Source organism: Amblyomma americanum, chromosome 1, assembly GCF_052857255.1.
Source record: "Amblyomma americanum isolate KBUSLIRL-KWMA chromosome 1, ASM5285725v1, whole genome shotgun sequence".
Classification (NCBI taxonomy): Eukaryota; Metazoa; Arthropoda; class Arachnida; order Ixodida; family Ixodidae; genus Amblyomma; species Amblyomma americanum.
This window is the reverse complement of record NC_135497.1, coordinates 288,434,250-288,452,883: the sequence shown is the minus strand read 5'-3', so window position 1 is coordinate 288,452,883 and position 18,634 is coordinate 288,434,250. Positions and strand designations below refer to the sequence as shown.

Below are 18,634 nucleotides of genomic sequence, written 5' to 3'. Positions count from 1 at the left end.
AAGCTAATGAATCTTGTAGTAAAAGAAGTACATTCATCTAATGAAAATTGTAGTAAAAAAAAGTGCATTCAAAACATTGCTTCGAGTTCACAGATGTGAACGCCCACTTTCCTGATGCTGCTACAGCCCGTTCAAGCACTTCCGGTGTGCTCTGAAATTCTGGGAATGTATATAGACGAAAGCACAAATTTGGCAGACAATGCCAAAGACACCATACAACAAAGAATATAATTGAAGGAAAGTCTGACACTTTAACGCAACATTTTAGGAGTTATTTGAAGTCAGCAAGTGTAAGGCTAGTAACATTTAGGCCTTGCGCGAGATACGGGTTCAATAATCTAGGAAGGGTATTAGCCAGCGTATGAAACGTATAATTTGTTCGCGAATGTGGAACACTAGATTTCGGGAGAACGAGCGACATACGATGGAACATTTCCATCTAGATTTCCCATCTCTAATTGAGTCGTGTTGTTGTACATGGAGTTCAAATAAAATTTTCGCAACAGCGCGCATTTGTATAAGAGGTGTGCCTTTGTTACGTCATATTATTTAAACAAGTGGTTTGAGTGCTGCTTATTCCATTTCCTCAGTTGCCTATTCGAACCGCGCACCGGAACAGTTAATACACCGCGCGAAGCAAACGGTGAAGCAACAAAGGGGTCGAAGGAGAGTCGTGTTGACACTGGTCTTCGCGGCGATCGGGTCCTCCCGAACCGACCGGCGCTTATTAGAGCGAGTCCACCGGCAGACAACGCGCTCACGCGCGGAACGAGAACTCAATATGCAAACAGGTTTCGTCCGCTTCAGTTGTCGGGTCGAGAACGCCCACTTTCCTGATGCTGCTACAGCCCGTCCAGCTGCAAGACGGGCACGGGCGCGCGGCGAAGAATCAGGGGCACAACCACAACAATGCGCTCGGGCGCTTTCATAAGCGGGGAAAAGACAAACAGCCGAAAGGAATCTGTTATAGGTTAGTTTAATTTTGTTTGTTTTTTCGCTGTGGGTGCCTCGCAGTGGTTCAATCAATGTGTCTGCCGCTGTCGCTAACCTGGTCGTCCGTTCAATCGAATCCTCGCGTTCGTTTCGAATACGACCGTCGCGGCTGCGACGACACTGCTCGCCGCGCTTCGAGAAGTTCACGCGTGCGTGGAGGGAGTACGCGCGGTCGTTATCCACGCTTCGCGAATGCCCCTTCTTCCATCGCGCGCGCCACTCCGCGACAGCGGCGGGCCCCCGCACTTGTTAGTTGGCGGCGCGCGCAGCTCTCGCTGTCGGCGCGTTCCGTCTTTGGCGACTCGGGGCCCGGTGTCATGAGCCTCCCGCCGCGCTCTGATTTGCGCAGCGCCCGTGCGAGTCGGCCGCGGTCGCCGACTATGACGGGGGACGTCTCGTACGTACAAGCGGGCAGGCGGTTACAGCAGCAATTCCCGGCCACGCCTCTTGGGCCTGCGCCCCTGGGCTGCTTGTTTGCCCTGTCGGGCATGGCGACGCGGTGAGCCGCACTGCGGCTGTCATGTGTGCTTCTCCCGCGTTTCGCGGCCACCTCGCAGAGCAGGAGAGTTGTGGCTTTGCGCTGTGGACGAGTGAGAATATCCCCTGGTTGTCGCCCGGTGCTGACTGCGATGGGCGGCGGCCTCTTGCACCACAGATGCGTTACTGTGCACACATTGTTGGAAACACACGTCTGTATACGATGCACATATTCTGTGGACGACTGTGCGCGTTTGCGCAGTGCAAGCGTATACCCGTACTGGCAGTAGAGATGGCAGCGTCCGCTCTTGACCTTGCCTCATGAAGGATCATGATAGTGCGCGGCTGCAACAAGCTGCGGCCGCAGGCTTTGCTGTAGCCGAGACGTGTAGAACTATTATATGCTGTCAGGAGCATTCCGACCTGTTCTCGGATGACAACATTCGCCATCTGTACAGCCTGTGACCGATGTTTCCGGCTTAGCTCTACATTAAGTTATAATCCTATGAATCTGCATGCTCGCTGTAAGTACGTCGCGCATGCCAAAATAGGCCCTTTGTCGCATTCTCGCGCGATCAGGCAGCCGTCGCGGACATTCCGAACACTTGCTCTACCAATGGCCTGCTTCGGCTTACAATGGCTTCCTTTCCTGAACACGCTGTTTGAGTTGGGTACTAGATTGTTTACGGATACTTTGATCCTGGGACCATGCGCACCCTTTCATGAATTCCCGATATTCTCATTTCTTCCGTTTCTTTCATGTGGGCACCGCGGCGGAAGATGTGTGCAAAATACCGGGCGTAGCACGGGCAGTCCATGCACTCAACCATCGTCCAGTCTTGCGTCCACGTGCTACCTGATTTATACAATTCTTTATGAATGTAGGCTACCAAATGTCCCCTTCGCCCTTCTGCAGTGAGGCGTAAAAGCAGACCCACGGGGTATATTAAAAGTAAGGAGCCGAAGGGCTTGGCTTCTAAGCCGTGTAATAGGGCTTTTGTAGCATGCGCGCAAGTCCTCACATTCCGAGTGGTGAGGAATAGGGTCCCTCCCACCCGGTAGTGCCCAACAAGCCGAAAAAGCAGCTCGAGCTCTGAACTGTCGACAGAGGCTCTACCTTCTAAGGGGCTCCTCTCTCTTCGTTGACGTCGCTGGTTGGTCAACTGATGCTGTTTTGGGAAAGCTTTGTTTCCACCCCTGATATCGTCATGCTTGCGCGACAAAGCATGACTTTGCAGCATTCACGTCTTTTCCTTGCGCCTTTGGTTCTTACTCCATCCCTCTCTTTCCTCTTTCTTTTTTACGCCCCCTCTTTCCTTTCTCCAGTTGCAGGGTGGCCATCTGGAGCGGCCTTGTGTTTAACCGTCCTGCCTTTCCACTGCCTCTGTCTCTCTATCATACCAGTTGGACATGTGTACTTGACGCGAACACGATAGGAATGGAGGGGGAGAGGATGCTGTTGCGCAGAAAGAATATAGATCCCCGTTTTTGTTTACCGCCAGTGTTCGACACCATTCTGTCGTCCCATAGAAAAATTACAATAAGTCTCAGGCGCTTGTTGAACGGTTTTCAATCAAAGAAACACGGCTGCAAATACAAGGCAACCAAAAGCTACTTGCAGAAGTGAAACAGGCATCGAAATTACGGCTTAATATTTCGATGAAATGGTAAAAGCAGAAGCAGAAACGTCGACTGTGACAAATACATGCGCATTGCACGCTCGCAGCAATCATAGCTTCAGCAGTGGCGAAAAGAAATGAAGGTGTCGAAACAGATTGTGATGACCCCCATAATGCGCAGGTCCACACGGGACGGAGAGGCAAAGAGACACCGTATGGCTCAGTTTAAACAAACAGGTATATTCAATAATTACACATGATTAAGATTATACATCAGAGGCTGGGGCGTCCGAGCTTACGTGCCGACGACTTCATGGGGGCGATGGAGTGGCTCCGGAGTTGGGCTCGAGCGGTTGCTGGCCGAAGCTGCACGCCGTCGGGCTTCGGCGCTGAAGGCCCTCTTGGCGAACGATGTCGTCCTGAGCGTGCCTCTTCCGTACTGCTTCTCGATATTTATATCCTCTTCTCCACACTCCCTAGGGTGAGGACGCCCACGCCGGAGGGGAAGGAGGGGGGGCTAGGGCTTTCACTTGGGCGCACAAACATACCACCGCATCGTGGTCTCGCCCCCCTCACGTGTTGAGTCCGCGGGAAAGAAGGTTGTCTTCGAGGTAGCGCATAGCGTCGGCTGTGGTAAGGCGCGCTCTGGCTTTCTGAACGTTCCCGCGGGTCACCGGCCTCCATTCTCCATCCATCAACTGACACTCGCTCCTCAAGGTAAGGCGCGCTCTGGCCCGCTGACAGTTCCCTTGTCTTGGAATGTGCTCGGAAGGGCCGCCCCTGGAACCGCCACGCCAATTGGGGAGGATAAGCCCGTTTCCCCGCGGCGGCGGCTCCGGTTGGGCTTAAACCCCTTCGTTCTGGTTGTCACACTCAACGAGCATGGCTGGGTAATTGATGATGCCTGTCATCTGGGTCTCCGTCTACGCCGCGCAGTCGAACGTGGAACCTCGTAGCACACACAAGGAATGTACCTCGTAGCACACACAAGGAATGTACCTCGTAGCACACAAGGAATGTCACACTCGCTCACCCTCCAGAAGAATGTTCTCCGAACATTTGAGTCCCTGCAGCTCCCCTTGTCTTTCTGAATCGCCTCGCACAGTGCGTCCGACAAAACACTTTTCGCTGCACTCAACACCACTGCACAACACCATATGCCTCCGCTGTCATAACTGGCGTCTCCAGGGGCAGCACTGATCTTCTTTTACAGATAAACATGAAACTCAGCACCCAAGCCTCTCCTTTCTAGTCCAAACTGGACGAAATAAATTTACCACAGTTACAAAGGAGCTCCCACTTCTAGCACGATCACGGCACAGACAAAAATATAGATAACGAAAGGAAGTAGGGCAGGTTCTGCATGCGCTCCGCATGCTCTCCTGTGAAGGTGTTACTTAATGACAGAAAGGTTTAACTACTAACTCCGATAACTTAACGCATACGCATATAGCAATGTTATGAGCTGCGGCATTACACAATTCTGACCAGTTCACAACTCCGCTCTGTTTACACCATTAGTCCGACTTAGCTTTCCGATTTCGCAGCGGATATCGGCCTTCATGAGTCATACTAAGTAAGTCTGTGACCCTTTGTCTGCTTTGGGACTCGCGAGGGCTCGTGGCAGGAGCCTCTCCTGGCGTTATCTGCGCGGCAACCTCGCGCGCTTCTTCTTCTAGCAATGCATGAAGTAAATCCGGTGGCATTCTGGCCGTCACCTCTGGCGCCTGCCGAACAAATGCAGGAGAGGGCGTTTCTTGCGAACTATCTGCGCGCTCCGCTTCACTTCTGTCCCCATCAAAATCCGCGCTTTCCCTTTCCTCATTTCGTGAATACTGAACCGGTGCCGACTTGAGGCGATTTGCGTGTATCCTTATCAAGCGCCGGTTCACGTCTCGGACTCTGAAGTTTACCGGAGAAAGCTTCTCGACAACCTCGCATGGTCCTCTCCACTTCGTCTGGAACTTACGAGCTAGCCCAATCTGCCTTTGGCAGTTTTCAATGTACACGCTGTCCCCCACATTAAACGGCGCGTCTCTAGCACTGCGATCGTGCACCTCCTTCCTGCGCTTCGCCGCTTTCTTTAAGGCCTCCTTTGCGATGTCCCTCGCCACTTGCAAGCGCGATTCTAGCTCCACCTTATAGTCGTCCAGTGAAGCGTATGGGACACGACGGGGGCCCTCTGGCACTTCACTAGGCTGGTCCGGGTCTCGGCCGTAGAGAAGAAAGAATGGCGATTCGCCCGTGCTCTCGTGTGCTGCGGAATTGTAGGCAAACATTGCATACGGGAGCCACAAGTCCTAGTCCCGCTGGTCGCGCGAAACAAAATGCGACAGGAACCCGGCCACGGTTTGGTTCAGTCGCTCCACCGCGCCGTTGCAAGCCGGATGGTACGGTGTTGTCTGCTTCTTAGCGATCTTAAGCAGCTCGCAAACTCTCCTCATTAGCTGCGACACGAAGTTCGTTCCCCGATCTGTCAAGAGTTGCCTCGGGGGTCCATGTCGGAGCACGATCTGTTCGACAAATGCTCTTGCAACCGTGTCTGCCTTCTGATCTGGGAGTGCTACCGCTTCCGCGTATTTTGAAAGGTGATCGACAAATACTAAAATGTACTTGTTTCCGGAAGTGGTCGTGGGCAATGGGCCCATTATGTCCATACCTGTCCGCTCGAAGGGAGCCGAAACCTCAGAGAACGGCTGAATTGGAGCTGGTCTTCGTCCCTTGGGTGTTTTTCTTTCGAGACAGGAATGACACTTCGCACAGTAGTCTCTAACATCCTGTCGCATGCCACTCCAAAAGTACAAACGCTCCACACGCCTGCGTGTCTTCGCTACGCCAAAATGACCGGCGCATGGCGCATCGTGAAACGCGCGAAGAACCCTTTCTGTCCACGACCGAGGTATGACGACTCTCTCCCAAGCGGTTTTCTCTGGTCTCCCTTTCCTGGTTGGCCTCGTGCGCCGACACAGGGTGCCGTCTTTGTCAATGAAATAACCTAGCTGTTCGGGGTGAGACGGTGCGCCCTCTAAGCTTTCGATTATTCGCTTCAGGTCAGGATCTTTGCACTGCTCTGTGCGTAATTCGGCGGGGTCGACTACGGGGACAAACTCATCTATAGCTGCCACGGCAGCTGTGCGGCTGAGTGCATCAGCATTCAGATGTGTCTTTCCTGACTTGTGCTCAACTTCAAAGCAGTATTCCTGCAGGTGTAGATTCCATCTAGCGAGTCGCGAGCTAGGGTCCCTGACACTCATCACCCATTTCAGAGGATGGCAGTCCGTGACTAGCTTGAATTTGCGGCCGTAAAGGTAGCATCTGAAGTGCTTTACTGCCCAGACAACGGCGAGGCACTCCCTTTCTGTAGCTCCGTACTTTTGCTCTGTGGGGCTCAGCTGTCGGCTAGCAAAAGCAACGGGATGTTCTTTGCCCTCGATAACCTGAGATAGCACGGCACCAACTGCGAACTTTGACGCATCTGTGGCCATAACGAAGGGCAAATTAAAATCCGGGTGGCGCAACAGCGGTGCACTCATTAGCTTCCATTTCAGGGCCCCAAAAGCATTCTCCGCGTTTTCGTCCCAGCGAAAGGCGACATTTTTGGCTGTTAAGGCGGTGAGCGGCTTAGCGAGCTTGGCGAACTCCTCTATGTGCCTTCGGTAGTAACCGATCAGGCCGAGAAACTGCCGGACCTGGCGGACGCTAGTCGGGGATGGAAAATCCGAGACACACCTTAGTTTCTCAGGGTCCGGTCGCACACCGTCAGCTGAAACAACGTGCCCGAGGTATTTCACCTCGTTTTTGAGGAATTGGCACTTAGAGGGCTTCAGCTTGAGACCTGCTCCTCTTAGTCGCACCAAAACCTGCTCAATATCGCGCAAATGGTTCTCAAAACTGTCACTGTATATGATAATGTCATCCATATACACGAAGCACAGCCTCCCCAGAAGACCTGCCAGGATAACATCAGCGGTTCTCTGCCAGACAGCAGGGCTGTTGGCCAGACCCATCGGCATTCTTTTCCATTCATAGTGCCCTGAGGGCGTGTTGAATGCCGTTTTCTCGGCATCTGCCGGATCCATTGCTATCTGCCAGAATCCCGCCGCCATGTCCACTACCGTGAAGTACCTGGCAGAGCCCAGCTGAGAAAGCGTCTCCTGTATATTGGGGATGGGGTATGGATCGATGCGAGTTACGGCATTTAGTTTGCGGTAGTCCACTACCAATCGATACGAGCCATCTGGCTTTTCCACCAATAGTGCTGGTGCTCCCCAGGGTGACTTTCAGTGTTCGACAATGCCGCGATCAATCAGGTCCTGCACCTGCCGCTCCATCTCCCCACGTTGGGAGTAAGGAATCCTGTACGCACGCTGGTAAACGGGCGATGAAGTGCCGGTTTCTATCCTGTGCTTTATAACGCCACAGCAGCCCAAATCCAGGTTGGACGCGGCGAATACCTCCGAGTAGTCGTTCAGCAAACCAGCCAGAGCCTCCCTCTCCCTGGAATTTACGTGAGAAAGATCGAATGACACCTTTGGAGCAGCCGGAGGACTAGCATGCTCTACAGTTGCGAGTACCGTATCGGTGGGCTCACGTTTCTCTATCGCAGAGGTGAAGAAAGCCAATGTTTTGTTCTTGGGAAGGCTCAGTGGCTGCTGGCTACAGTTAACCACCCGTAGGGGCACTCTGTGGGCGTCATTAACTGTCACGAGGCACGCGGCTGCCTTCAGGCCATTGCTGAGAGAGTCGACCGGCTCAAGCACTCCCACGGCGCCGCTCTCTACATCTGAAGGCACAAACGCGTACAAAATGTGCTCCGACCAAGGAAGGACGACCGCCTCATCGACCAGCCTGACGGCAACCCGCGAATATACCTTCTCCAAGGATCCCACTGTTTGACGGGTGTCAATATCGGTAATGCGAATCTCAGCCCCTCTCCTGTTCAAAAACGGAACTTTTGATCCGCCCGCATTAACCTCTTCCTCAGAGAATGAGACTACTACCTTCCCTTTTCTCAAAAAATCCTGCCCTAATATACCTGACACTCCGTTTGGCAGAGACACCGTGTCCGGGCATACGTAGCAGGGGTGCTCCAATGAAATTCCGCCGAGAGAGAAGTGTAACCGGTAGAGTCCACTTATGCCAAGAGGATCCCCCGTTATGCCTACAAATTTGGTTGCCATACCACCAGACGCTTCCAACACCTCGCGGTCCCCCTTCCTTCGAAGCGTGTTAAAACTGCTCTCCTTAAGCAATGTCACCTTTGACCCCGTATCTATCAACAATTCCATGCAACAACCATTTAACTTGCAACGCACAACAGGGCATGCCTCGTCGGCCACACAAACTACCACCACCTCATCATCCACTGCTCCCTCCCCACGCTCCTCAGGCTGGGGAGGACTAACTAGTTTTTTGTCTCGGTATCTGGAGCCCCGCTGTAGGCTTGCTTAGGGCGTGTCTCGCCTGCTTCTCTTTGTGGCTCCCCACGGCGCACGTTTTGGCAGAACCTGGCGATGTGTCCGCGACCCTGGCAAGCGAAGCATACGATTTCTTCAAAATCTCGCATACCGCGCCTGTAGCTTTGTGGCGGTCTCCGGTTTCCAGCGAATGGGCACTGTTGAGCGCGCGCTTCAACCTGGCGTTCCACCTGCTGAGATAGCAGCTTTTCTAAGCGATCTAACCGCTCTGTCAAGAGAGCAACCTCAGGGTTGAGCACCGCTCTCTCTATGAAGCGTACTCTCGCTGCGGCTGTCGTTAACGCCTCATTTCGTTCCTCATCCAATGCGGCCGCCACGGCTTGGTCGAAATTGCTCGGCTTGCGCGAGAGCACGAACCGGCGCACGGGGTCTTGCAGACCAGCCACGAACAAAGCGGTCATTTCCTCTTTAAGAATATCCTCCGCGTATTTCTTCCTTAGCTGGTCTCCTTCCTCCTCCCTGCTTAACGTATCGCGCGCTAAGCGCTGAAGCCGCGACGCAAACGTTCGCACGTCCTCCCCTACCATCTGTCCGGCGTCACGGAACCTCTGTACCCGCACGTGACGTGGTTCAGTGTCGAAATGCTCAAACGCGAGCTTCTTAAATTCCGCAAATGATTTTGTGGATTTTACTTTTTCGTCTCGCCATGCAAAATCATGAGCAGCTCCTGCCATCTTACACCTCGCCATTCCCAGCATTTGAGCATCGGACCATCCCCCCATTTTCCCAATCTCTTCTAGCATGGAAAAGAAATCGCAGATTGGAACCCCTGTCTTATCTCCTGTAAACGTCGGAATGACGCTTCCTAATGCCAGCATGCTTGCTCCGAGCGACGGCTGTGGAGTGGGAGCTCCCTCAGATAAAGACATTTTTTTTTCAAGCCCTCCGGTGCCTCAAGCCTCTCAAATGGGGGTAAAAGTCCCACAATCAGTCCCGTGATTCCCTTTTGATTACAATTTTGAAGTCATGAATGTCGCAGCATTCAGAGGACATTTGCTTTTGAGACCCCAATTCTGACACCAGTGTGATGACCCCCATAATGCGCAGGTCCACACGGGACGGAGAGGCAAAGAGACACCGTATGGCTCAGTTTAAACAAACAGGTATATTCAATAATTACACATGATTAAGATTATACATCAGAGGCTGGGGCGTCCGAGCTTACGTGCCGACGACTTCATGGGGGCGATGGAGTGGCTCCGGAGTTGGGCTCGAGCGGTTGCTGGCCGAAGCTGCACGCCGTCGGGCTTCGGCGCTGAAGGCCCTCTTGGCGAACGATGTCGTCCTGAGCGTGCCTCTTCCGTACTGCTTCTCGATATTTATATCCTCTTCTCCACACTCCCTAGGGTGAGGACGCCCACGCCGGAGGGGAAGGAGGGGGGGCTAGGGCTTTCACTTGGGCGCACAAACATACCACCGCATCGTGGTCTCGCCCCCCTCACGTGTTGAGTCCGCGGGAAAGAAGGTTGTCTTCGAGGTAGCGCATAGCGTCGGCTGTGGTAAGGCGCGCTCTGGCTTGCTGACAGTTCCCGCGGGTCACCGGCCTCCATTCTCCATCCATCAACTGACACTCGCTCCTCAAGGTAAGGCGCGCTCTGGCCCGCTGACAGTTCCCTTGTCTTGGAATGTGCTCGGAAGGGCCGCCCCTGGAACCGCCACGCCAATTGGGGAGGATAAGCCCGTTTCCCCGCGGCGGCGGCTCCGGTTGGGCTTAAACCCCTTCGTTCTGGTTGTCACTCTCAACGAGCATGGCTGGGTAATTGATGATGCCTGTCATCTGGGTCTCCGTCTACGCCGCGCCGTCGAACGTGGAACCTCGTAGCACACACAAGGAATGTACCTCGTAGCACACACAAGGAATGTACCTCGTAGCACACACAAGGAATGTACCTCGTAGCACACAAGGAATGTCACAAGATCATTCGGGGTTGTCTGCTCCGAGTTTACGGGTGTGCTTTCCAGCAAGCGGCGGGTCATGCCAGGCATTTGAGAAAAAATTCAAAGGGGCACTTTGTTGACCTAAAGTTCGGTGAGGCGAAAGCCTTTAGCGCGGTGTTGCTGTTTCGCGGTAATACACTCGCGGTAATACAGGACGGGCTACGTCCATCGCTATGGACGAGGGTGGCGCTGGTGAACACTCTCATGGTTCGCTTACACCCAATAAACATAAATACCCACGAGAGCATCAGATTGGACAGTCGTCGCCGTAGCTCAGTTGGTAGATCACCGGACGCAATATTCGGAGGTCGTGGGTTCGGATCCCACCGGCGGCATGGTTGTTTTTTCTGCTTCTTTATAAGCAATTTTCTTTAAGCTATATATTAATGTAAGTATTATTATCCCACTAATCAGTACTAGACATAAAAAAAATTACAAATTCCCCTACGCAACCTCGTTTCAGTGACTGTTGGCTCCCTTCATTAGTTTGTCAAAAGAGCCCCACATTTCCTTTACCTTGCCTGCTAATATATATATATATATATATATATATATATATAGAGAGAGAGAGAGAGAGAGAGAGAGGAGGTAAAGTAAATGAGGGGCCCGTTTGACAAACTTATGAAGGGAGCCAACAGTCACCGAAGCAAAGGTGCATAGGGGAACGTTATTATTATTATTTTTTAATGCGTTGTGCTTATCAGTGGGATAATATTACTTCGTTAAATAATTAATAATCGAAGTAATATTATACCACTGATAAGCACAACACATTAAAAAAAATAATAATAATGGCATTCCCCTAGGCACCTTGGTTTCGGTGACTGTTGGCTCCCTTCATATATATATATATATATATATATATATATATATATATATATATATATATATATATATATATATATATATATATATATATTAGTTACGACGCTTCTCGAGTCGTGCGGCGCGTTCTACTGGCGTCTCTTGAGCCCGTTCTCTTCCTCGCTTCGTTCTGTCGTTGTTGCCTCTCTTTCGCGCTCTTCATAACGACTACAATACACTGACTGACTGACTGATGTTTCTGAGAGGAAGAAGGAAAAGGAAAGAGCATGGGCCTGCCTACTTGCTCAAGCCGAGTCACGCACGCTGCCGCGTGCTGAAGGTAGGAGCGGTAAAGGATAGGAGAGCAAAGAGTGAAAGAAAAGACGCGACGCGCTAATAGACCCCGGGCCGATCCCGGAGGCAGTGCAATACCGGGCCGACCCGTGCCAGAGTGCTTTAAGGCAAGCATTCCGCCATATTCCATATACACTGAGGCGAAGCGCATGCAGATATATATATATATATATATATATATATATATATATATATATATATATATATATATATATATATATGTATATAGGCGACACCTCCTCTCCCTCTACCCCAGCGGAGCACATCTGGTGGAGCGAGCGGCTACGGCAGCAGCGTCGACGGCGCCGCCATCTTTTGGAGCGTGGCTGCGGTGTTGCTAGGCAACGGCGGCTCAATGTCGGCCACGGCATACGGCATACTACATACACCATACGGCATACGGCGCGACGAGCCGAAATGGCTCGATGGCCGGCGTAGTAAACCTTTCGCTTTAAAACCCTTCCCTTACGGCACGGTTAAGCTCTCCACCGAGATGTGACATACACTGCGCCATTTTTGGCTCCAGACCAACATCGCCGAAGCCGACCACACCGGCTTTTCTGCAGGACACGGGGCCCTTAACGCTATCGCGTTAAAAAACGCGTCAAAACCTTCGAGCAGTGAATATACAATCCCTCAGCATCCACTGCGCATTGCTCCGTGCTGCAATCAATACTCAAGCCGCTGCTTCGTCACCTCAACCGCTGCGACTGCGACAATCTGCGTCCTAAATCTGAGCGCGGTTGGCAGCGATGATATGCAGGCCAAAACTCCCCAACACTATTTTTTTACCTCTCGTACTACTCGTACCATGTAGGTGGCCAGACTTCGCAGCACCCGCTGACATTGAGTTTGCTTGAGAATAAGGGAGGGTAACCCCGCCTTTCGGTTATTTCCGAAATTCTCCTACTATGACTGGCAGGCTGGCAGCATGCTGTTTTCTGCTCAGTCGGTTCTTCTATCCAGACTTGTCGGTATTGAATGCCTTTTTTGAATATGAGTCTTATGTGGGATGGCGAAAAATAGCTGAAGGCTTGTGAAGAAAGGTTGGGGAACAAAATCCAGACGGTAATCTGAACTCCTTAGCCGAAATGCTCTGAGCATCTTTGGAGGCTCAGCGCAATGACCCCTGCAGCTAGAAAATCGCGCGGTCGGTTTCGTCTGCGGTTTGTGTTTTCCGTTTCAGCACCTTTCGTTGCTTGCGGTTTGCGATGTCAATAAGAAGAAATGTTTATGAAATCAAACATTGCTGCGTTGTTTGACGACGTGGCACGTTTTGCTTCGTCTCTACACATTCGGCGGTGATCAAGTAACAGTTTTGAAAAAAAAGGTTGATGGTTTAGCTCTGGTTAACCCTGGTCGACAGCAAAAAACTGCCTTCCCATGGCTACGTTTGCACGCACAGTAGTAGGAGTTTTTTTGGTTTGTTAAACATCTTGCTTTCTTCGAAACGACATTAAAGGCGCTCACACAAGACAGTAAATAATTGGTTTCGGGGAAACGAAATGGCGCAGCATTTGTCTCATATCTCGGCTGACACCTGAACCGCGCCGTAAGGGAAGGGATCAAGGAAAGATTGAAAGAAGGAAAGGAAGAAGGAGGCGCCGTAGTGGAAGGCTCCGGAATAATTTCAACCACCTGTGAGACAGGCGTCATTTCCCTTCCTAAAACTAAGCCTATTTCACTTACCTTCCCTTACGGCGCGATTCGGTCCACCGAGATATGAGAGAAAGGCTTAATTTCCTTTCCTTAAAACCGCTTTTCATTTCATTTTGTCCCCGCCGCTGTGTCTCAGGGGTAGGGCGCTCGGCTACTGATCCGGAGTTCCCGGATTCTAACCCGACCGCGGCGGCTACGTTTGGATGGAAGCGAAACGCTAAGGCGCCTGTGTGCTGTGCGATGTCAGTGCGCGTTAAGATCCCCAGGTGGTCGAAATTATTCCGGAGCCCTCCACTACGGCACCTCTTTCTTCCTTTCCTCTTTCATTTCCTGGTTTATCCCTTCCTTTACGGTGCATTTCAGATGTCTGCCGATATTTGAGACAGATACTGCGCCATTTCCTTTCCCCAAAAACCAATTTTCATTTTCATTTTTTCCTTCCCTTACGGGCGTGGTTCGGGTGCCCACCGAGATATATGACACAGGCGTCATTTCTCATGGTTTGACCTCTACCTACATTCAAGGTGAAACCTGCGGCCTAGCTGACGGCTCGAAAAGCAAGCGTACTGAAGCTTTTCGCTTCAAAATTTGAGATCACTGCGGTAACCCACATTGGAGTAATGCGATTGCATTGACGCCTCCTCGGCACTCGTCGCCTCTATTTGCTCCTTTGTGCCTCCGTTGCCCTATTTGCCTGAGAATTTGTGCAATTCGTGTGATTCCCACTACGCATCGTTCTAAACTTTCAAATTTGGTGCCACGCGTTGGTTTCGCCCACACTTCCGGCGACGTGGTACTATACTTCCGGCGTTTCAAATTTGGCGCCCCCTTTGCCCTGGCCACAGCCACTTTTTTCACATTATTGGCTCTAATTAATTAACTATTTGTCTGATCGTCACGAAATTTTTTGCGCTGCATCCTGACATCGTCCGCCTTCGATTATAATCACTTCTTAGACGTCATATATTTCTAGTTCCCCACAATGGATGCGGACACGTTTTTATTACACGAAAGCGCCGACATAGCCTAGTAACGCTTTCGCATTAATAATGCTATTATTGAATGCACTGCCAGGCATTCTTTCAAAAAGTCGAACTTGGAAGATCGCCTCTCAGTTATGCACCCCGCAGTAGCCGGAGTTATACGATGAGGTCCCGGAGGCAGGCAAAGAGGAAAGCAGCAACCAATCGAATGGTAAGCTTGTCGTAAGGAGGAAGTGGAGGAGGGAAGACAGGGAGGTTAACCGGAAGAATAAGCTGTTTGCTACCCTGCACGGGGGGAAATGGGTGAGGGGAGAAAAAGGTGAAGGAGTAAAGAGAGCAGCAGGAAACTGAAGTCACTGTGTGATGTCATATCGTTCGGTAAAGTCACAGCCTATCATGCAGGCCATAAAACCTCAAGAATAGGATCAGTGCCTTGGAGACCTTCACCGCCGACGATCGCCGCGACCAGCGGCCGAAAATCTTCGTTTCCGTCAGTGGGCGCTGACCTAGACGCTCCAGTGCGCGGCAGAGAGACTGCCTTTCGGCGCTGTAGGTAGGGCATTCACAAAGAATGTGGGCTATATTCTCCGCTCCAAGTATTTCGGCGCTCGGCAGCCACTTACCTCATCTACCACTTACACCGTCCACACCAACCCGGAACTCGACGCGCCAATCACTTATGAAGAGATCTTCGCAGCTGCATGCGCTTGTAGCCGCTCTAGTGTCCCAGGTGCCGAAAAAATCACTAACGCAATGCTACGCAACCTCTCCAATTATTTCCTTCAAGCACTTACCCAGTACATCAATGATGAACTGTGGACCCAAGGCAAAATACCCCCTCAATGGAAACACGCAGAAGTGATACTCATCCCTAAGCCCAAGAAGTCACCCTCCCTCTCTGCTCTCAGGCCCATATCGCTCACCTCCTGCTTGGGCAAGCTATACGAGCGAGTCAGCCAGACACGCCTGCAAAACTCTATTGAAGATCATTATCTCTTTCCTCCTTTTATGCTCGGCTTTCGACCAGGTCTTTGAACGCAAGACGCCTTTCTTCCTATCAAACACGAAGACCTCACGGGGATACCTCCTGGCAGACAGCACCTTCTAACAGTTGACATTATGGGCGCCTTCGACCACATTTCCCATTCTGCAATCCTAAAAGGTCTAAATCAGATACGTTGTGGATCTCGCATCTTCCAATATATCTCCACCTTCCTCACTGCCCGCACAGCCACCATAAATATCGGATCTACTAGATCGTCTCCCTTCCAAACGCCTGACAAGGTCACTCCACAAGGTGCTGTCCTATCGCCACTACTATTCAATATAGCCATGGCCCCTCTCGCCCACAAACTCTCTACACTCTCTGACATCGGACATACCATCTATGCGGATGGCATCACCATCTGGTCAACCCGAGGATCCCTCGCCGCCAAAGAGCTAGCCTTACAAACAGCCATCGGTGTGGTCGAGCATTTTGCTCAGACCAGCACTATGCGGTGTGCACCGGACAAATCAGAATTTATCTGTTTTCATGGTCCCCGCTATGGTTCATCCGACCCAATCATGCTCAAAATTCACAATCACCCTATAGAAGAAAAATCACTCATCCGATAGCTTGGCCTCTGGGTCGAGCATGAAGGCAAGCTAACCCACACCACTGACACTCTACGCACGTCTGTGCTCAATATCACACGTATGGTACGACGCATCGCTGGACACCGCAAGGGCATGCGCGAGGATGACACCGTCCGCCTCGTCATGGCCGTGGCCATGAGTCGAATCCAGTATGGTCTCCCATACCACAATATTGATCGCACCACCGAGAGTAGGATCGATATCCTTATCCGTACCCTCTTTAAAGCAGCTCTGGGCCTTCCCATGTGTACATCCACCACTATACTGTCTGCACTTGGGATTCAGAACACGTTTGCGGAAATACAGGACGCTCTTCTGAACTCCCAACAGACTCGTCTCCTCACCATCTCGGCAGGTAGGGCCATCCTTTCAAGGATAGGTGACCTGCAAGCCACCAGGACCATGGCCCTGGCCGGAGTTCTTCCAAATGCTGTCCGCTCACGCCTTTACATGGGCCCATCCCTCGCCATATGAACCACGAGTCACAGGCCCCGCGCCGTCAGCCCCGTCTTCGCAGCCTCCGCAGGCATTACGGCCAAGACACCTCGGCTATGTTTGGGGATGTGGCTTCCTATGCACAGCCCCACAGATATGCTTGCGCTGCTGTCAATCACAACAACACCCCTTTTCTTGGAGCGTCCTTCACGGCACAGTACCCGAGGCCGCAGAAGCCACTGCAATAGCCATCACCATCAAAATGATAGACACGCAACACCGCGGCACTCACATTTTTACAGACTCCCCAGCCGCCTGCAGAGCCTATACGAGTGGACGTGTCCCGCGCACGGCTCTCCGCGTACTGGGCGGCCATCTCCAGTATGATCACGCCATCACTGGAGTCCCAGGACACGCAGGTCTCGATGGCAATATTAGGGCAGATGCCCAGGCTCGATATTACACCAACCAAGCGGGGCACACTGACTTTACTCTCTACCCCCTCTCAACCCATTTTTAAACCCGCCTAGAGACCCTCCACCTAAATAGGCGTCTCTACTCCCCGCCACATAAGAAACTTTCCCCGGAGGATTCCTACAACCTTAGACGCATCCAAACACTTACTTTCCCCAATCTTCACCACCTATACCGCATTCACCCAACATTATACGCAGATACGTGTCCTTGGTGTGGCGAAGTTCCCACATTCACGCAAGTTACATGGACATGCTCAGATAAACCGAACCACTTAAATCCGCACAGCGTGGCGCTGGAGCAGAGGGAGGTAACGCTGACCTGCCGCACCGTGGAATACCAGTGAGCGCTAATCGCCATCGCCAAAGCGTCGGCGGAAGCCACTGGAGTCTTGGACTGAGGACCCCAGCCACAATCCGCTCCGGTCTTCTTTTTTGGAATTAAATGTTTATTCTCTCGATCTCATCACACGCGCTGATAGCACATGCATCAGCCATACCGATTAGGAAAGAGTAGTGCTAGGTTAATGTTATATCAAGCCACAGGCGACACAGCAAAGTTGCTTCACGTCGTTGTAGGCCGGATGGAACCCGGAGCTTCAGATCTGGGTCCAAGGTTTTTAAGCTAAAAGCTTCAGTAAGGTAGTTAACGCAGTCGTCGCGTATGCCGGAGAAGGACCTTGAAAGACCTTCAGCCCAACCAAGTTTATCCCTTCCTTACGGAGCGGTTCGGGTGTCCACTTATATATGTGAGACAGTTATTGCGCCATTTCCATTCCTCAAAACCAATTTTCGAAACCAATCTTCAATTTTCTTCGAAAGCAAAGGAAAGACGCATAACTGGCTCCCTGGGACAGTGGTCACCTCAGTCGCACTTTAAGCTACGCGGCGGTAATGACAGATGTGCGTTGCATGCGTTGGCATTCACAACGATGTAGCAGAAACGCGGCACTGAAGCTATAGGCCGTCGCCGTTCATTGTTTTCATGGCCGTTGGCGTTGACAACGTTTCAGACTCCAATAATTTTGAGGAAAGGAAGGCGCATAACTGGCTGCCTGGGACAGTGGACTCCTCAATCGCGCTTTGCGGTCCGTGGCGGTGGTGAGAGAGAGAATGTGAGCTGCATACATTAGCGCTGACAACGTCGTGGCAGACACACAGAACTGCACAAGTAAGCCGCGGCGTTCATGGGTAGGTGGATAGAAACAGTTTTATTACACTAAAAAAATCTTCCAGGGTGGTGCCCTCCTTGTCCAGAATTCCACGGGCTTGAGCTTGACAAAGTTTGATCCACCAGGTATTTCTGGCCGGTAGGCCGAGCGGTCCGTAAAGCAACGTCCCAGGAAGAATGAGTTCGATTGGGGATGTGGGATACCGCCTGTGGGGAAGGACATTCCCACAAGTAGTGAAAATGTGGATTTGGGCACGCCACAGGTGTTACAATTAGGAGGGAAGCTGGGGTGAAAGCATGAGAGACGGTAAGTTGAAATAAAGCAGCCTGCCTGTAATTGTCGCTATGTGACGCTGACCCTTGGGCCAGCGCTGGTCATTAGGTGACAAGCCTATCGTGAGCATCCATTAACTGCCACCTAGCTGCCAGGGTGGCAGGGCGGGGGCACTGCCTATTCAGTGTGCGAAACGCACTAAACTTTACAGGCACGAAGCCGCGTCTAGTTGCCCGATACACCACAGCTTTCGCTCTCTAACCAGGTTTAGCAGTAGTTAAACCGCACCTATTTCTTTTTTAATGCGAATTCCAGAATTGGCCTGAATTCCTCGCGGCA

General features: G+C 51.7%; 1 protein-coding gene and 1 non-coding gene across 2 annotated transcripts in view; both read left to right on the top strand.

Annotated features, from left to right (window-relative positions):
* LOC144115235 (uncharacterized) overlaps positions 1-18,634 on the top strand; it is a 112,520-nt gene that overhangs the window by 10,159 nt on the left and 83,727 nt on the right. The window lies entirely within an intron of this gene.
* On the top strand, positions 10,767-10,839 carry TRNAL-CAA (transfer RNA leucine (anticodon CAA)). Its single transcript has one exon. It is a non-coding gene; the product is annotated as a tRNA-Leu (tRNA).